General features: G+C 50.9%; 1 protein-coding gene and 1 long non-coding RNA gene across 2 annotated transcripts in view; one reads left to right on the top strand and one right to left on the bottom strand.

Moving 5' to 3' along the window:
- The window catches only part of LOC119379450 (receptor expression-enhancing protein 5), a 478072-nt gene that overhangs the window by 107048 nt on the left and 350440 nt on the right, over nt 1-20584 (top strand). The gene's annotated exons all lie outside the window — the stretch shown is intronic.
- On the bottom strand, nt 11993-14738 carry LOC125756924 (uncharacterized). The gene is made up of 2 exons (XR_007414880.1): nt 14486-14738; nt 11993-12063 (listed from the first exon to the last, which is right to left on the bottom strand). It is a non-coding gene; the product is annotated as an uncharacterized LOC125756924 (long non-coding RNA).

The raw sequence follows: 20584 nt of genomic DNA, 5'->3' as shown, positions 1-20584 counted from the left end.
GATTACGTGGTCTCTCCCTCTCCCAGTGTTCTACTGGCCCGCAACGTCTCCTCTCCGTACACAGTTGTAACTATTACAGCGAACAAGACGTGCCTTCCTCTTCTGAACTTCGGATTGAGCCCTCAAGTCCTACCACAAGGCATTGCTCTCGCTACTCTGTCACCGTCGTACGAGTGCCAGATCTCATCGGTGTCACCCGAACTGCCCGCTGTCGTCTCTCCAAACCCGCATAGAGTCGACGCAGTCACCTCTTCTACACTGCACAAGAACATAACCAAGATGATTGCCTTAGACCTTTTGCCCTCTCAAGTTAAAGACCTCAGTGATCTCCTTATGACCTACTCTGACATATTTGACTTTGACGGTAGGCCCTTAGGTCAAACCTCGCAAGTCAAGCACCGCATAGATACCGGTGATGCAGCTCCAATTCACAGGCGTCCTTACCGAGTTTCACCATCAGAGCGCCAAGTTATTCAACAGGAGGTCGACAAGATGCTCACAAAAGGCATTATTGAGCCTTCTTCGAGTCCGTGGGCTTCCCCTGTAGTCTTAGTTAAAAAGAAAGACAACACCTGGCGTTTCTGCGTGGATTATCGGCATTTAAACAAGATCACCAAAAAGGATGTCTACCCGCTTCCTCGTATCGATGACACCTTGGACTGCCTTCATGGTGCTACCTATTTTTCTTCGATAGACCTACGCTCTGGTTACTGGCAAATCGCCGTAGACGACCTCGACCGTGAGAAGACCGCCTTTGTAACGCCTGACGGTCTCTACCAATTCAGAGTCATGCCGTTCGGTTTGTGCAATGCGCCGGCCACGTTCGAGGGGATGATGGACACGCTTTTGCGCAGCTTTAAATGGTCTATCTGCCTTTGTTACCTGGACGACGTCATTGTATTTGCTCCCACCTTTGAGTCTCACCTCGACCGACTTTCGTCTATTCTTTCCGTGTTTCGTGCGGCTGGGCTACAACTTAATTCATCGAAGTGCCACTTTGGCCATCGCCAAGTTGCTATTCTAGGGCATCTCGTCGACTCATCTGGCATCCGACCCGATCCCGACAAAGTTCGCGCTGTCCTCGATTTTCCCGTACCAACTTGTGCCAAAGACGTTCGAAGTTTTGTGGGCCTATGCTCATATTTCCGACGATTCGTCAGAAACTTCGCAGATATTGCGCGCCCCCTCACTGACCTTCTCAAGAAGGATGTGCCATTTTGGTGGGGTCCTGACCAAGCCAGTGCTTTTTCCCGCCTCATTAAGCTGCTCACCACACCGCCGATCCTCGCCCACTTCGACGCGTCCGCTCCAACCGAGGTCCGCACCGACGCTAGTGGTTACGGCATTGGCGCTGTGTTAGCCCAGCGTCAATCCGGTCATGATAGAGTTCTTGCGTATGCCAGCCGGCTCCTTTCTCCTGCCGAACGCAATTACTCTATTGCTGAGCGCGAGTGCCTGGCGCTTGTATGGGCAGTTGGTAAATTCCGCCCCTATTTATATGGTCGCCCTTTCACCGTTACCACAGACCACCACGCTCTATGCTGGCTTTCAGCACTCAAAGATCCAACAGGGCGCCTAGCTCGTTGGGCTCTGCGCCTCCAGGAATTCACGTACACAGTGGTCTACAAGTCCGGCCGTCTACACCAAGACGCCGACTGCCTTTCTCGGTACCCCGTCGACGATCCAGACCTCGTAACGGATGACACGTCCATCTGTATTTCCTCGCTCTCCGCTTTCGGCAACATCGGTGACGAGGAACAGCGTGGCGCGTCCCTACGAGATCTAATCACCCGCCTGAATACTGACTCGACGGACAGTTCGCTTCGCATGTTCGTCATCATCGACGGCATTTTATACCGCCGGAACATGCGCCCAGTGGGACAAGAACTACTAGTTGTAGTACCCACTCATCTCCGCTCGACCGTACTTCAGCAACTACATGATGTACCAACGGCCGGCCATCTTGGTGTTGCCAGAACGTACGACCGTGTCCGCCGACGCTTTTTCTGGCCCGGCCTCTACCGTTCCGTACATCGTTATGTCGCTACTTGCGAGTCGTGCCAACGCCGGAAAAAGCCAGCTGTGCACCCTGCCGGGCTCCTTCAACCTATCGACGTACCTGCTGAGCCTTTTTTTCGTGTCGGCCTTGACCTTTTGGGACCTTTCCCACTTTCTAACAACGTTAACAGATGGGTCGCCGTCGCTACGGATTATTCGACCCGTTTTGCCATTACGAGACCTCTCCCGAGCAGCTGCGCTACAGACGTCGCCGAGTTTTTGATCCAAGACGTCATCTTACATCACGGCGCTCCTCGTCAACTCACGACGGACCGAGGTCGTTACTTTTTATCCAAGGTAATCGAGGACCTACTTCGGTCTTGTGCAACCAAGCACAAGCTTACGACGGCCTATCATCCCCAAACGAACGGACTCACAGAACGTTTGAATCGCACGCTCACTGACATGCTCGCCATGTATGTCTCGACCGATCATCGCGACTGGGACATTGCGCTACCCTTTGTCACTTTTGCTTACAACAGCTGGCGCCACGACACTGCTGGATATTCTCCCTTTTACCTTTTGTATGGACGAGAACCGACCTTGCCGTTCGACACCCTCGTACCCACCCCTGCCCACCTGTCCACCGAATATGCTCGCCACGCTATTAGCACAGCCGAAAAGGCGCGTCAGATCGCCCATCGACGCCTTTCGGAATCGCAACTCCGCCAGAAACATACATACGACAGCTGCCACCGGAACGTTCGCTTCAATCCGGGTGACCTCGTTCTCCTGTGGTCTCCGTCTCGGCATGTTGGCCTGGCCGAAAAACTTCTGCCCAAGTACCCCGGCCCTTACCGTGTGCTACGCCAGGTGACTGAGGTCACCTATGACATCGCCCCTCTGGACCACACGGCGCCCTCTACGTCTTCCAACGTCGTCCACGTCGCTCGCCTGAAGCCGTACCTTTCGCCCACCACCTCCTAACAAGCGCCGAGTCGGCGCTTTCGCCGCCGGAGGGTTGCAGCTATGACTGTGGGGAGGTGTGCGAAGAAGAGGCAGACGACGTGTCGGTGTTCTGAGAATACACAACCGCCATCTTGACTGCTGGACTATTCCATATTGTAAATAAGTTAAATATATTCGTAACAGTATTAACGATGGTAGATTCCGCTAGACGTTATCCGGATGCGGTTGCACTACCGAGCATTGAGACCGAGAAGGGTAGCGGAAGCACTAGTGGACATGTTCTCCCGCGCTGGAGTGAGATGGTGAGCGGCCGTGGAGGAGAGTTGGCTACTTTCATTTCGCCAGCTGCCCACAACGCCCTATCACCCCGTGACCGACGGACTTGTAGAAGGATTCAACGGTACTCTGAAGCCGTATGCGTCAAGAATAGCCTAAACACTGGGACACTGGGCTCCCCTGCTCTTCGCCTACCGTCAAGTTCCCCAAACGAGCTTTGGATTCTCGACGTTCGATCTCCTCTACGGTAGATGTGTACGCCGGCCAATGTCGATTCCTAAGGAACTGTGGACATGGGCCAACATCGATCCCGATTCGAAGACAACATACGAGTATGTTGTAGAGCTCTAGGAGCGACTGCAAGACACCTGCAAGGTAGCACACGAACAACTCCTGAAAGCGAAAATGACGCAAAAGAAATAATACGATAGGAAAGCAAGCGTTCGACAGCTATCGCTCGAAGATAAGGTATTGCTAAGAAATTCTGACGGTTAAGGACGTTCGTCACTATGTTTGGCGATAACGGACGAGAAAGGATTCAATTGCACGCTTGAGACGAATGAAAACATGGCTGATTCTTCCGTCATAGGAATCGGTATAACACAAAAGTGAAACGTGTCTTCACAGAAGTAGTGCTTATTGTGTAGTGATATATGAGAGGTTTTACAACGCCCATTCATGTTTGGCAGCTATAGCACCGTTTGACGTGGATGTACCCATGTTTACGCCTAGTGGCATGTCTCCATCGCGACGACTAACGCCCATAATCATGACTGAACCGTTGTGATAGCTGAAGCTGTGAACATATATTTGGACACAGCGAATCCTGAATCCCGCGTAAAGATAACATGAACAAGCTCATAATCAACACTGGTACGCGATATGCACTTCTTCAAAACGTGGTGAGTTATGGACAGCCACCAAGGCACGATATTCGCCCGTCAAAATTGTGTCCTTTCTTAGTGCTGTCGAAATCGAAGTAGTCGGCGGCGTAGAAATCCCGTTGGTGCATGTGGAAGCTGCACTACTCCGATGAGCCGGCGCATGCTAACACGAAGCGAAAGGCAACGAACGTAACTGCGTCTAGGGTGCCTCAGCGATGCCAGCGCGTCCAGTGTCCCTTGCTGGTATCGAGATGCTTTAACCGTGACCTTTAATATGGCACGCAATCTCGGAGTAAGCGCTAGTAAGCGTCGATCGTGACGCATTACTTCTTTTCACCTCTCACAGACGGCGGCACCGCCCGCTCCGCCCCTCCTACCTACACCGCGAACAGAGAGCACCTTGAGAGAGAGAATGTGTGAAAGATACAAGGCGCGTTCGTGAAGTGTCCAGCATCTGCCGAGGTATCTTAGTTGATTGAGCGTCGGGCGCTTACCGTCGCAGCCGCAAGGTCGTGGGTTTGATTCTGAGCGGTGGACCTTTTTCTTGCCCTATTGGAAAACCCAGTGTCACTGTACCAGTGTCATACCTGATTATTGGACCAGTGTGGCGCTGGGTACTGGGACGCTGGACGCTGGTGTGCAGCGCGGCACGCTGGACGCTGGCGCACTGCACGCTGGGATACCCGTTACTGGCCGAAATCGGGCTTTTGAATAGTTTTTAAAATCTGTGGTCATGCCCAGATCGTAATTAGGGCTGAAACACGAGCGCTGCGACAAAAAAAAAAAAAGCACCGACAAAAAAGAAAAAACGAGCGAGCGGCAGTCGAACCCCCCACCTCGATGCACCTTGCATCCTGAATCGGACACGTTACCGCTACGCCACAGCTGAAAGACGTTCGTCAACCTCTTATTTCGTCATGTTTTAACTACTTCCGGTAGCCAGCATTTTCATTTCCTCGTTTAGGAACGCAGATTTCACTCTCTTCGTGTTCGCGAGAACCTAACAGAAGATAGTTAATTTGTTTGTTATGTGCTGCCTAGGATCAGAACGTCTATCTGGCACGTTTTGCCTCAAAAATGCTAGCGTAACCGCCGATGTGTTGCGGCGATCGCACTGAATCGCTAAGCAGTTAGTCATATCTATGTAGAAAACAATGTTTATCTGAACTGCACACTGAACACTTTAGTTTTCATCGCCCGTTTGATCATATTCTCCGTCCTCTTGGCTTACTTTCCGCGTAATATACAGCCGCAGTAGTTCACGTTAGCCGAACCAACTGTTAGGCTTTGAGCTGTGCTCCGTGCGCCGCGATCCCTGTGAAGAACGCGCATAGTCAATTACGAAGAATCTAATAACCGTTCAAATGTAGTTTCGATCATACCTGACTGAAGCGAGGCCATATTTGCACCTTCGATTACACAAATCAGAAAGTAAAAACGCCGAGATTGAGCGTTACATTGGTTCACTGTTGCCGGTGACGTGCGGCGATGGTGCGGCTTTCAGCGGTTCGAGCCCACATGGAAAGACTGACTGGTAAGGTAGGTTGATGTTATTATCAGACTAATACTAATGTCAGATATTGTGTTGCGAATGTTAAGTTCTTTCCATGCAGTTATATGGACTACATTCACGACACTCGTTCACACACTTCAGCGAAAGCGCGCGCGCTCGACAGCTAGATTGCTTTAGCGTATACGTACGTCCGTCGCTTACCTAGAGATAAAGCTAGATATGCGTAGGACAGAGAATAGAATAATATTTTGAAAATATTCGATAAGTTTTTCTTTCGACTTCTCGCGACTCAATACCAAATTTTGTACGAATTCCACCCAGCGCGCCCAGTTTTTTTTCCAATGTGCTACCAGTGTTGCCAGTGCGCGGGCAGACACTGTTCAGCATGCCCAGTGCCTCCCAGTGCGCTGTAAGACACTGGGCCACACTGTACAGTATTCCCAGCGTCTTTCAGCGCACTGGGCGACACTGGCCACGCTGTACAGTGTGTCCCAGTGCCTCCCAGCACGCTGTAGTACACTGGGACACACTGTACAGCGTTTCCAGTGCCACCCAGTGCGCTGAAAGGCACTGGGAGACACTGGAAACGCTGTTTTTTCCGATAGGGTGGTTTTGTTCTTTCTCGCCCATTGGCGTCCATTTTATGAACGCCATATCCGTAACGGATGTTCTTGGTGGACCCCGGCAAAAACACTTTCGTGTTAAAAAAAAGAACACTTTATGTTGCCCACTATACAGACGAGAAAAAGAGAAAGGGGGAATATATGTATAAATATATACAGCGCTACGCGTCAAGCTTCACTCGACGTATGAACGCGGAAGTCAGTCCAACATAACGTAAGTTGCCAGCGCGTAAAGTTCCAGAAGAAAAGCAGCTGTCTCGCAGTTTTGTCCGATGGTCTTCCCGCGTGGTGTGCTGATCGACGTGCGCGAGGGCAGAGGTGTCACGGATGCTGCAGCTGGAACGGTCGCCGGCACGCGGATGCACTACCCTGTGCGGCGCCGTTGTGTAGGACGTCGCAGCCAACCCAGCAATGACTGGCCCCACTCTCGAGGGCCAGGCACGACCCACGAAGACAGCACCGGGATAACACTGGGCCACCAGCAGGCCTTGTCCATGGACCTTGAACCGGACACTCGAGCTGGTTCCGGTAGGCGCGCCCTCGAAAAATGGCCGCCTCAGGAACGACAGCAGGAGGCCGCTTCACCTGCCTTCGCGGGGTGAAGCGGCAGGAGGCCGCTTCACCCCGCGAGCTTTTGGCACGTTGTCGACGTAGCCCGTCACTTGTCGCTTTTTAGATGCGAAGCATCTTATGGCGGAGCTCAAACGGTGTGCGGCGTGACCACCCTTACTGCGCATGCGCAAACCCTCTCCACACACCTCATCTCCCTCTCCTCATAACCAGCTCTCTCCCCCTCTAGCCTTCACTCCTCTCCACTCCCTCTCCTCGTTTAGATAAAAGGCTCGCGCTAGGTCGTACACACTCTGTCACTGCGCCGGTGTCATGAGTTCCAACGTCAACGTCGGCTCCAGTTGCAGTAATACCTTAAGGCCTCCCGAGATCGCGGTGCAGCGGGTGGAGCAGCGGAAGGCTCGACGCGCCGAAGCGCAACGTAAACGTCGGCAAGCGGACCCCGAGCTCCGGACTAGGGAAGCCCAGCGCAAACGGCAACATCGGCGGGAAACTGCTACGGATGAAACGCAGGCTCGACAGGCCGAAACGCAACGGCAGCGTCGGCAAGCAAACCCCGCCGTACGCAACGCCGACGTTGAAGTCAAGCGTCAGCGTCGAGCCAACGCGTCGGCTGCGGGCAGACGACGCGAGTCCAACGCCCGTGCAGAACGCCTCGCTAGACACCTTCAACGCCCGGGCTTCGATGGTGCCGACACCTGGTTCCAGCACGAATTCCTCGACCGGAGCTTCGGGCACAGCTGCAAAGTGTGCGACCTAACTTTGGTTCGATAACAACCTGACCTAGGTCGGTAGCATGCGCAACGAACGCCAACGAAACGCGATTGTGCAAGTGCTCCGGCTTCGCATCGCCTCATGGTCCCCTTTAGCAGGAGATGGTGTAATTTTTTCTCTTGTTTTGCTGCCGCCTCCGTGCTACCTGCCCTCCACTCGTCTTCTTCCCTATCGGTTTACCACTTTCTGGAGGCTTTGAAGTCCCTTATTTGCACAGATCGCGCCGAACCCACATCACTTTCGTGTCCTTTCCTCACAACGAGAAATACAGCTTTTACCGCTGTTATGATTGGACTCATCGAATTTAACTTATAACTGTCGACCGCAAAACTGCTATGTGCTCATACCTTGCAGGCTCATACATTGCAGGCTCACACTCATATGCTCGTACATTGCAGGCTAAGTGAGCATTAAGCTGCAGTCTGCACAACTTAGTTAAAAATGGAGCAACAAAAGGAGGCAATTGGTGGCGACATTTATGCGTCTCAGTGAAAAAAATTTAGCGTGTTAAAGAAAAACTCACGGGTCCCTTATGCACTCACCTGAGACGGCAAGAATGCGTAAGCCATATTCTTTTTCTTCTGTCACCTAATGCACCTAATGTGGTTTTGCACTGCCTCCAGGATCGGGGGCACCTCACCTGGTTTTGCACTGCCTCCGTGATCGACCCGCCATTGACCAAGCTACAATGTCATGTGTTGACGTCATGATGATGTCATGTTGTGATGTAATCACGTGATGATTTTTTTTGCATCGCTCGTGTTGACGCCGCCGACGCGGTCAATTTTCGCTTTTGATGAGGCGTCTAACCCTTTTGCCTTAAAATACGAAGCTTTCTAATAATCCTTGTCCCATAACCTGCGTGCCATTTAGCCGTGAAAAAGCGCCTTGTTACTGAATCCACAAAGCTGGGTGATTCCACGCCAAACGTCCCACCTGTTTTGGCGACCATCTCAAATGTATTCGAAAAAAGATCGTGCTGATTTATTACACTGTGATTTGCGAGGATATTTCGGAGAGAAAAAAAATTTTGATCACTTGCGACGGATTTCACTTCACGTCGCCTGAGTGATGTTTGTCAGAAAATTTATTCTGAGAGCACCATTTCAATGCCAAATTTGGTTGACATATTAAGCAAAGGCGTTGGTGTAAGGTGTTCGAGAAATTACTGCCATATACACCTCGAGAAATCTTGACAAAATATTCTATGTTTGCATTTCTTTCTCTTATATTATTGTGACATGTTTGGATGTCTGAGTAATCGATACTTACTCTACGGAAAATATACTTTTCGTAAAAATGTTTTCATACCACTCAAGTTTGTAAATCTCACAAAAAAATTACGAATTCGAGGAAATATTCATTGTGGTACACATTGAGACGCAATTTACACCACGAGCTGCTCCAATTGCATCGTAACTTATTTTTAGCGCACACTAACACACGGACACAGAAAAGAAGGGTACGTGTGTCAGTGTGCGCTAAAAATAAGTTACGATGCACTCATACCAACTAGCTCGTCTTTCAATATTACTTCTGCTCCAATTAAAAAAACAGCTCGATACCTCAATCGAAAGAAAGTAAATAGTTCTTATTATATGGCAAGTTACTACCCGACGTCGCGTGCAGTGGCATATGGCGCAACCAACACGGTATCGGCGATGTCGGAACGATGACGATCGAGCCTTGCTGTCTGCCAAGTGAGAACGGGCCTCCACTTGCGCACTCTGTAATTGTGGCTCAAGCCAGATTCGAAAATAGGTGAATGCACTCGAGATAATGCATAAATATCGTCCGTTCGCTTCAACGAGATCTCAAAGGAGCGTTTCAACATTGTAACGGCGTTGCACGGCACAGTCTCAGGAAATAGAAGAACATACGAATAAACGGTGACGACTTGGGCGTTTAGAGTGTAGGCTAATGTTATTTAGGCTTTGAAAACAAAAAACGCCCAACAGAATCTTTTACTAAGCGTGACAAGAAAGTGTTCCCTCGTCTCTTCCTAGGCACAGTGGGACAAATTTTGGTATGGAAATCAACCACCACGTCTTCGTCACCGTGGCTCCATAGAGAAAGGCCGCAGGGTGGAGGTCGTCTGTGATGACCGTACCCGTGTGCGGAAGCGTTTCCCGCTGAGTGGTAGCTGCAAGGTGGCTGGTGTTTCAGCAGCGTAGCAGCTATCCCCACGTGCCGTCCGAACACCGGGCGAGCTGCTAGTCGCGCCGAAGCAAGGCGAGCTCAGATACGTGCCCAAACTTCGGAGCGTACGTGCTGCTGCGCGCCCGAGGTGCGTAGACGGGGCCCTGTGGGAACACGGGGCCGGGGCCACAACGTCGACAGGACCCCGCAGTTCGGGAGAACGAAGCGGACAACGCCGACCCACCAGTTCTCGAAGACGCTGCACGCTTAACACAGTTTATATTGCTCCTGGTAGCATTTTGTCTTGGCGGAGAGGTTGAAAAGGCGTGTTGCATTGATATACACTCTGTGCAACGCAATCAAACGAACACATCGACGCACAAACGACGTCGACTGGCGCCGTGGGGAGGGGGGGAGCGCTGGTGGGGCTTTCAGGGGGAGGGTGCACATGCCCCTTTGTTAGACGGCCATGCCTGGTAGCCTTACCAGAGCCCGGACACTCTCCAAGTTCTAGAAATTGCTCAGAGGGCGAAAAAAATTCAGCTTTAAGCACCGGGATTGTATCTACTCACCTCAGTTTTATAACTATCGGGGCCGCCATGCGCGCTATTGCACTTCCATGTAGGGGCGCCCTTGTCGAAGCCACATTTCAATTCAAAATATTATTGAAATAACGTAAGACTGCTTCTTTGTATATTGCTACCTTAATAAAATAAATTGCTATTTATACGGAGTGGTCTTGCCAGGTACTCCGTCAGCACTCTTTTATTAACGGTTTTAAATGCGAAGCATATCTTAGCAAACTTCAGCGACTTCGAGCGTATCTATCTATCTATCTATCTATCTATCTATCTATCTATCTATCTATCTATCTATCTATCTATCTATCTATCTATCTATCTATCTATCTATCTATCTATCTATCTATCTATCTATCTATCTATCTATCTATCTATCTATCTATCCGCCTACGACTGTGTGCTCTCCTGGCAGTTTCGTTTATGGAACGTATACCAAAATTTGTATGGCAAGTGTATGACGAGCATAAATGACAAGTCATAGCATGAAAATCATATGCATGTCATGAACAGCAAGCTTTACATGTCGCTGTCTTGGTGCTCTTGCGGCTGTTTAGTTCACTTGATATACACTAAAATTAGTATGGCGTGACAACATTGCATGACAAACATAACTGACAGGTCCTATCGTGCAAATCATGACACGCATGTCATGTACAGCATGATTTAGATATGGTTGTCGTGTTGCGGCCTAGCGAAAGGCCATGCGCATCCTGGCCGGCCGCAGGAGCAGAGAACGGGACTGAGCCGCTTCCGATGCAGGCGAGATAACGTCAACTTTATTTCATGCAACCAGCATACATATATATCGGACACTCATGTGACCAATGACGTCACGTACAAACAACACTTTACAATTGTGGGCGACAGCGCCAGATAACGCGGACACTTGACGCGCATGGGCGCTATCACCACATCTCCCCTTCTTTAATAATACGCTGACAGTTGCAACCAACTTAGCAGCACTGCCAGCGAAAGAACATTTTGCAGAAACAAACAATGCGCAAGAAACAATACAGTCAATTGCTGTACCCGTAGCGGTCCGGCTGTTGAACAAGACGACCAGATCGCGTTCGGTATGCAGGAAGGTCAGTTCCCGGCAAGGAAGGGCTAGATAGATCGTCAGGTGCCATGCTGTCTGTGACGCGATTAGATTTCTGTTCCGTTTCTACCCGACTATCATTTGCCTGAGGAAAATCATAGCTACCTCCGTCATCCTCCCCTTCTTTTGGCTGTGAAACAAAGCGAACCAAGGATTTCCTGTTTCTTTCTAGAACTACACCAGTGGAAGTTCTAACCACATACGACCTCGGCCGCTCAGCAAGTCGCACGACTCGCGCTTTTTCTTTGCAGTCCGTCACCCAGACTTCCGCGCCCGGTTCGAGTGCTCGCAACGAAGTAGCCCTATGACGACGGTTGAAGTTCCTACGCTGCCGCTGTCGGGCGGTCGTATCATGGCTTCTGAACTACTTCAGGTTTACCGTCTGAGGCGGAAGGCTGGTGGGACGGACAGGCACCGTTGTGCGTAGCCGCCTGCCCATTAGAAGTTCTGTAGGGCTTTTCCCAAGTAGCCCCGGAGTGTCCCTGTACGCTAGGAGAGAAAGATATGGGTCCTTCGCTTTTGTAATGAGACATTTAATTGTCTGGACCATCCTCTCTACTTCACCATTTGCCTGGGGGTACCTGGGGCTAGACGTCACAGCGCGAAAACCGTAGTTGCGAGCAAACAACTTGTATTCCTGCGACACAAATTGCGCTCCGTTATCAGACATAACGACTTCTGGTATGCCATGTCTTGCAAAGAAACTTAAGGTGCGTAATGACAGTGGCACACGTTGTAGATGATAACAAAGCAGTCTCTGGGTACCTAGAAAAATAATCCACGACTACCAAATACCATTTTCCTTGAATATGGCAGAGATCAGCACCTAGTTTTTGCCAAGGACGCTGTGGAGTGGTTGTCGGGATCATTGGTTCTGACTTTTGGTGTCTGTGCTCGGCGCATACACGGCAATCGGTAACCAAAGCTTTCAGCTGACAACTCAACCCTGGCCACCATACCGACTCTTTGGCTCGAGCTCTGCATTTTTCGATTCCCAGGTGACTCTCGTGCAAGCGTATCAAGACCTCTGAGCGCAGTTTTTGAGGAATGACCAACGTCACACCTTTAAGTAGCACGCCTTCAGCAACTGTAAGCGTGGCTCTTTCCTGCCAATATGGACGCAAGACCATCGGAAGAGATGAGAATTTTGGCCACCCTTTCCGACTGAATTTTACGAGTGCTTGACAAACTTCGTCAGCGGCTTGTTCTGCTTTCACTCTCTCGAAGAGGCTGGCCTCGACCGCGTTTGACAAGCATCCTGAAACGTGCTTGCTGACGTCATTGACAGACAATGCATTATCACTTTCTTTTCCCCGAATCGGGGCCCTCGACAACACATCTGCAGTAACTAGGCTCTTGCCCGGGACATGCACAACTTCATAGCTGAACCGCATGAGCCTCATGCGAAAACGCTGAATGCGAGGTGGTAAAACATCTAAAGGAGATTTTCCCAGCAAGGTTACAAGAGGTTTGTGGTCGGTTTCACACACAATTTCAAGACCTTTGATGTACCCTTCGAATCGTTCTGCCGCCCACGTTATCGCTAGTGCTTCTTTTTCAATCTGGGAATATCTGGTTTCGGCAGACGTCAACGAGCGCGATGCAAAGGCAACGGGTCGTTTTTCGTTGTTTGGTTGAACTTGCATCAGTACCGCCCCCAAACCGAATGATGACGCATCGGCGGAAAGAATCGTAGGGTACTTTGCATCATAGTTAGCCATGAAGCGCGCCGAACCGATAACGTCTTTAACGTACGACAGCGCTTGCTCTTGGGCTGGTCCCCACGTCCATTCAGAACTCTTCAAAAGCAAGTGACGTAACGGCGCTGTTTTTGAAGCCAAATCTGGTATGAATCTTGCCAGATGATTAGTCATACCGAGCAGCCGTCGAACGTCAGACACGTTATTTGGCGTCGGCAGTTCTTTGATAGCCCGGACCTTTTCAGGGTCCGGCCTGATTCCGTCTCGACTTAGAACACAACCAAGAAATTTGATCTCGGTTACTCCAAAACAACACTTTTCTTTGTTTAGCGTAACGCCAGCACTCATGAGACGGTCTAAAGTAAGACGCAGACGCTTATCATGTTGAGCTTGGTCGCAGCCATAAATGAGCACATCATCCATCATGTTTACCACGCCTGGGATTCCTTCCAGAATCTGCGACATTTTCTTTTGAAAAAACTCAGGTGCTGACGTTATTCCAAACGGTAGCCTCTGAAAACAGTATCGCCCAAATGGCGTAATGAAGGTAGTTAACAAGTGACTTTCTGGCGACAACTTGATCTGATAAAATCCAGAATTAGCGTCCAGCTTCGAAAAAACCGATGCCCCACTTAACAGACCAAGGCTATCTTCAACAGTTGGCATAACGTAGCGCTCGCGAAGTACACTTTTATTTAGTTGCGTCAAGTCCACGCAAATACGAACGTCTCCAGAAGGTTTAAGTACTGGTACAATACCCGCACACCATTCTGTTGGTTCACCTACTTTGCGGATTACGTCGTCTCGCTCCATACGCTCGAGCTCCTGCTTAACTCGCTCCCGCAGGGGTAAGGCAATGCGACGAGCAACCTGAATAGCAAAGGGTACAGAGTTCGGCTTCAGTCTGATATTGTATTTCCCTTTCATAGCTCCCAGACTACCGAAAAGCTGAGGGTAGGAAGCTTCGATGGCTGTCGCGCTACTGACCGAGTCAGCGAACTTGATTAGCTCAAGGGCTTCGAGCGCTGGGAGACCCAAAAGTATCGAGCGCAAAGGCGAGACCACGTACACCGTTTGTCGGACAATGCGTTGTTTCCACTGGATAGTGGCAAGAAACTTTCCGAGAACATGCAGTGGCTCATTCGCAGGGCCTGTTAAGGTTATGTCGCACTTCTCTAATTTGGTAGGCAATCCCGGAAATGTTGAGGGTACAACAGACACTTCTGTACCCGAATCAAGTTTAGCGAACACCGGAGTGCCGTTAATGACAACTTGAGCATACCGAGAATTAGAGTGCTCCCCATTTACCGCGCCTACGAAACACGCCCCCTTGTCCATATGGAGAGAAGAAAGCTGTACCTTCTTTCGCTCGCCTGCAGCCTTTTTCCGACACACCACTGCGAAATGTCCGGAACAACCGCAGTAGTTGCATTTTGCAGCTCGTGCCGGGCAGGAGGTCCTCGGGTGCTCTCCTTGACCGCAGTTGGGGCATGAACTGGGGGTGAGAGGTCGGTAGGACTGTGGTCTGGTGCGCTGACCTTGTGTGACAGGTGCACTGGTCCTTGACGAGGTGCCGGAACGCTGTCCTGAAGAATTCTTCCGGGGCTGCCGTTGTTTGTTGACCGCGTCCAGGTTGCTGGCTGGCGCTGCGGAAGGTTCGTCGCTGGTTTCTCGCAGCTGTTGCTGCTGTCGTTGGACGGTCTCCTTCAAGCGAGCTTTTGCCAAAGCGCTGGGGAGTGTCAAATTTGCATCCATTTGCAGAGACTGCGAGAGCTTGGCATCACTGAGGCCGACTACAAACCGCTCGCGGATCATGCGTTCCTTTTCCTTGTAGTCGCACCGGTCCGCCAGTGTGTGCAACGCGGTGATGAATTGGTCGACTGTCTCTCCAGGTTGTTGTATGCGTCGGTGAAAACATGCACTCTCGTAAACGAGGTTCCGTGCGGCCACGAAGTGATCGTTGAACTTTTTTCTGACGACTTCGTACTTCTGCTGTTCTTCAGATAGTGCGAAGGTCGAAAAGATCTCTCTCGCTTGCCTGCCCATTGTGTAGAGTAGAGTCCGGACTTAGGCGCTTCTTCACTTCGCTCATTTAAGCCAGAGGCAAAGCGGTAGTCGTCGAATAGTTGGATCCAGGAAGGCCATTCGGACGTCCGGTCGAAGTCAAACGTTGGCGGAGCTGGAACAGCGAACATGCCGTGAACTGGCTTGACTTCTTTGTCTTCTGACATGGCGCCGCTTGACGAAGACTGGTGCAACGCCCCTCGAATATCAGAAGACGGCCACTTCTGACACCATGTCGTGTTGCGGCCTAGCGAAAGGCCATGCGCATCCTGGCCGGCCGCAGGAGCAGAGAAAGGGACTGAGCCGCTTCCGATGCAGGCGAGATAACGTCAACTTTATTTCATGCAACCAGCATACATATATATGGGACACTCATGTGACCAATGACGTCACGTACAAACAACACTTTACAATTGTGGGCGACAGCGCCAGATAACGCGGACACTTGACGCGCATGGGCGCTATCACCACAATGGTCTCGGGGCGCTCGCGGCCGTTTAATTAGATGGATATGCACCAAAATTGGTACCACGAGACATTTCCGTGTGGCGAACAGAAGTGACAGGTGGTAACACGAAAATCATGACATGCATGAAATGTACGCCATGATATACATGCCCCGCTCATGGTGCGCTCGCGACCATTTCCTCAGGTTGATATACACCAAAACTGGTATTGCGTGACGTGAATGTATGAAGAACAGAAATGACAAGTGATAACATGAAAATCGTGACATGGATGTCGTGTGGGGCACGATTTAAATGCCATGCTCATGGTGCGGTCGCTGCCGTTTCGCTAGCTTGATATACCCCAAAATTGGTATTTCGGGACGTGACTCTATGGTGAACATAAATGACCGGTGGTAACATGAAAGCTATGACGCGCGTCTCATGTAGGGCTCGATTTACATGCCACACCCGTGCTCTGCTCGCGGCCGCTTCGCTAGCTTGACATACACCACTATTGGTGTTGCGCGACGCGACTGTATGATGAAGACTAATGGCAGGTGGTAACAAGAAAATCATGACATGCATGTTGTGTAGGGCATGATTTAAATCCGTTCTCATGTGTGCTCGCGGCCGTCTAGCTAGCTTGATATATCCTAAAATTGGTATTTCGGGACGTGACTGTATGCGAACATAAATGACTGGTGATAACATGAAAATCGTGACATGCATGTCGTGTGGGGCATGATTTACATGCCATGCTCATGGTGCGCTCGCTGCCGTTTCGCTAGCTTGATGTACCCCAAAATTGGTATTTCGGGACGTGACTGTATGGCGAACATAAATGACAGGGGATAACATGAAAATTATGACATGCATGCTGTGTAGGGCTCGATATACATGCCAAGCTCGTGGTCTTCTCGCGGCCGTTTCGCCAGCTTGGTATACCCCAAAACTGGCATTTCGTGACGCGACTGTATGATGAACACTAATTGCAGATAGTGACATGAGAATCATGACATAGTTTATGTACAGCATGATTTACATGCCACACTCATGGCGCGCTCCCGGCCGTTTCCCTAGCTTGATATACACCAAAATTGGTAATGCGTGACGTGACTGTATGTCGAACATGAATGACAGGTCTTAACACGCACGTCGTAACACGCATGTCATGCACGGTATGATTTACATGACGCTGTCTATGTGCGCTTCCGGGTGTTTTCTTCACTGGATTGGTATGGCTTGACATGAGTGCGTGACGAACATAAATGACACTGTATATACCACAATATACGTTTCATTATATAAAGTATTCTATATGCATGCATGCATGACAAACATGTGGTATACAGTGAACTAGAGGGCATGATATGATTTAATTTTCCTCAAAGAGAAACAAGGCGATGTATGAAGCTCTTTGCTGGCTGCTTCGCATTATATCCATTCCCACAGTGCGTGGGATTTGCCGGATTTTTCGTTACAACTACCGTGCCGCTACCGGCGTACGGACTATAGGTATCAGTCTTGTTGTTTTAGCTAGACGTATTTTAGGGCTAGTTGGTTCATACTTGCAGTAAAACAGCGCCAGTGAAAACAAGGAACCGGACGGAGAGGAACGACACGCACACAGGGTGCACTAACTGAAAGTTTATTCAGTAGTTGCGCCGAATAAGCACTGGTCCTATATGAATAAACAGACGATAGGAAAATGCAAGAGCTTCGATGGTCGCGCTTGCAAAACGGGTCCTATTCTTGGCCTATTATCGTCCCCCCGTAAAGGGAAGCTGAAGCACTTAAAAATGACGTTGGAGCCTCTAAAGGCAGTTTGGTCCCTGCCGAATTCGAAAAGGGATGTGAGAGTTCACAGACGTAAATAGAATTTTTTGGTAAAAAACAGGATGTGGCCGCAGGACTTGTTGAGATGCTGAGCGAACGCGGTGGCGTCATCCTCGGTATGCCACGTTATCTGGAACATAAGCACTTGTGAAGTTTAGCCTCCTCTATTTGCTCCGACAACGGCACGTCACGAGTTAGCCCCGGAGGCTACGGTTGAAGATACGAGATGCTTGTTCACGTTGCGCTCGGCTTTTCGTCGTTATTACAGATATCTTAATCCAGCTGCAAAACTTTCAGATTCGCTATACACACTTGAGCCTTCATAAAAAAACAGCCCTCTCGCAGTTCGGATCTGTGAACGGCCTTCCGTCGGAGTGCAGCACGGCTCCGCCAAAAGAATCGAAGATGACGTAGGTTTGCCACGCCCACACTTTCGGCGTGGGCGGAGCAAGACAAACTTTTCTTTCGCGTATTCTTCTACTGCAACAACTGCGGAAAAAATTACTACATCGTCGTCAATAATGTCGATACTTGCTAACCACGAAGTTTTATCAAAATGTCAAACCTCTTCAGCTTCCCTTTAACTTGCTTAAAATGAGGTGACGCGAGTTGTTGTACGGCCTCGGAGAACTGTATTAATGAGAGCTAACAGACAATAATGCCAAGGAAAGTACAGCAGAAGTTATTTGTAATAATTGGAACATAAATGTGAAGAAAGCAAAGTGGACGAAAAGATAACTTGCCGCCGGCATGGACCGAACCTGCGACCTTCGAATCAGGCGTCCGATGCTCTGCCACTGAGTTACGGCGGCGGTCATCTCCCCGTGCACTTTATAGGGTATATATGTGCATTTAAACCTAGGAGTGTTAGTCAGCGCCGATCGCAGCCAAGGCGGCGAGTGTGGAACACTCTTGTTCTGCCTTTTGGCGTGGACGAAAAGATACTTGCCGCTGGTCCCTGCCGGCGGCAAGTTATCTTTACGTCCACTTTACTTTCTTCACATCTATAATCCAAATATTACAAATAACATCTTCTGTACTTTCCTTGGCATTATTGTCTGTTAATTCTCAATATTATTGTGTCTAACAAAGAAAAACGAGCCATTAAAAAATGCCCCCACCTCCCCGAAGGGAATCGTGAGGAAATGCGAATGCATTTCTTGCGCCGAGAGTACACGGCGTAGTAATTTTAATGGCGTAAAGCTGGACACATCGACGCGCTCAAGTGTCTCCCTTTTGGGCGCCTCTTTCAACGAACGCGTCCTACGTGCGTTCGTAATCGCCTCAGGGATGTTGCCACCGCCTTCAATGCAGCACAAACGCGTTTAGAACGCGCTGTTTTCAGGCTGTGCCAAGGCAGCACAAACGCTACGAACGCGTTTCAAACGTACTGCATTGAGGCGGTGGCGCAGGGAGGAGAGAGAGCGAACGGCGAGAGAAGGAGCGGCGAAGCACTGCACCTACCCTCTCCTACACTCTCTCCACACACGCGGGAGCTCCGCCGAGCTCCGGCGATGCGAGCGCCCTCACACGCCAGAGCGCGCTCCTCCTCTCCACTCACTCTCCGCTACTCCGCCCGCACCACCTGCTCCGGTTGTTAGGGGCGAGGATAAACGCGCGCGCCCGCAGCTGTTGCTATGGGAGAGGGAGTGAGAGCGGAGAGGCGCGCGGACACCGACCGACGCCGGACATAGCCCGACTAAGAAATGCATTCGCATTTAAAAGCCATCGTCTTTCCTTCACTCGAAGAAGTGTGTGCTCTGAGAGCATGACAGATAACATGGTGACACAGGATTCGCCGAGCGTTCTTATGCTTCAACATGCTCCCTTGTTAACCTGTCAGTGTTTCAGTGTTGACCTGGCCGTGAAAAGGGGGCGGATCACCGTCGAGAGCAGTCGCACCTCACTTCGGCTCTGCCAATTCTCGGCCATCGCGCCGGCCCTTTCGACCCTATCTGAATAATTTCTTCCCGGGTGGCTGGAGAACATTATCTGGATTCTTTCGACACCTAAGTTATTGCGAAACTCGCCCGGGGTGGCCCGGGAGAGCTAGCCTTCGAATACGCCGTGCACCGACCTAGGCCTGTTAGGCTTAGCTCGAGTGCGGCCACCTGCACACCAGCTCACCGACGGAGTGACCGCCCGGCCGCCCGCCGCTGCCTCGTCGCCCATCTCCTAGGCTGTCCACCGCTATGGAGTACCCTGTCGAAGGATAGGAAGTGTCCCCCGAGGAGCTCTCAGACGAATCGTGGCAGTCGCCAGGCCTCCGCCCCCAAGAGCGACGCCGAGCAGCCTTGCGCTTTGCCACCGCCGCTGCCACAGCTAAGCCCTCCGCCACGCCGACTTCCCAGCCGTCATATTGCCGCCATCGAATCGGGCAAGTGCCTCGCCTTCACATCCCCACCGCCGCGCTCCACTTCCTCGTCTCCCAGCCGACACGATTCACGTCGTCGGCCGCCCAAAAAGCCCCGTAGAACTTATCAAGCTACAGCCTTGGCACTTGTACACCGCCTTGCTGCAAGCAGCATGCCTGCAAAACCTACCGCCCGCATCTCGCGACATGGTGCGGATTCACCCTGTCAACAACACCTTTACTCTAAGCGTCGCGGACTCGACTCGCGCCCATGCCTACCTGCGCATCACCTCCCTCACAATCTCCGGCAACACCTTCACCGTTCACCTCTACGCCCCACCATCCGACGATGCCTTAAGAGGCATACTCTACCACGCCTTCGACGATTTCACAGCCCAAGCGATGCTTGACGACCTCCATGCAAGCAATCCCGCCCTAACTGTTGTGGGTGGTCGCCGCATGGTCAAGTCCCCTCACATAATGGTCACCCTCATGGACACTAAACTACCGCGGTGGATCTTCTACCACGGTGTTAGCTCCGTCTCCTCCCGTTCCGCAACAAGGTGGAAGCCTGCTTCAATTGCCGCTCGACCGGCCACCGGACCGACGTGTGGCCCAAGCTGCGGCAGGAGCGGTGATATCACTGCGGCGCCGCTCACCCCCCATCGCCCGAAGGATCGCCACCCACTTGCACTCCCCGCTGCATCGTCTGCAACGGGCATCACTCCATGTACAGCCCCAACTCCAAACACCGCT

The sequence above is a fragment of the Rhipicephalus sanguineus genome, chromosome 1 (assembly GCF_013339695.2).
Source record: "Rhipicephalus sanguineus isolate Rsan-2018 chromosome 1, BIME_Rsan_1.4, whole genome shotgun sequence".
NCBI lineage: Eukaryota > Metazoa > Arthropoda > Arachnida > Ixodida > Ixodidae > Rhipicephalus > Rhipicephalus sanguineus.
Note: the sequence above shows the minus strand (reverse complement) of the source record. Positions and strands in the feature narration are given on the sequence as shown.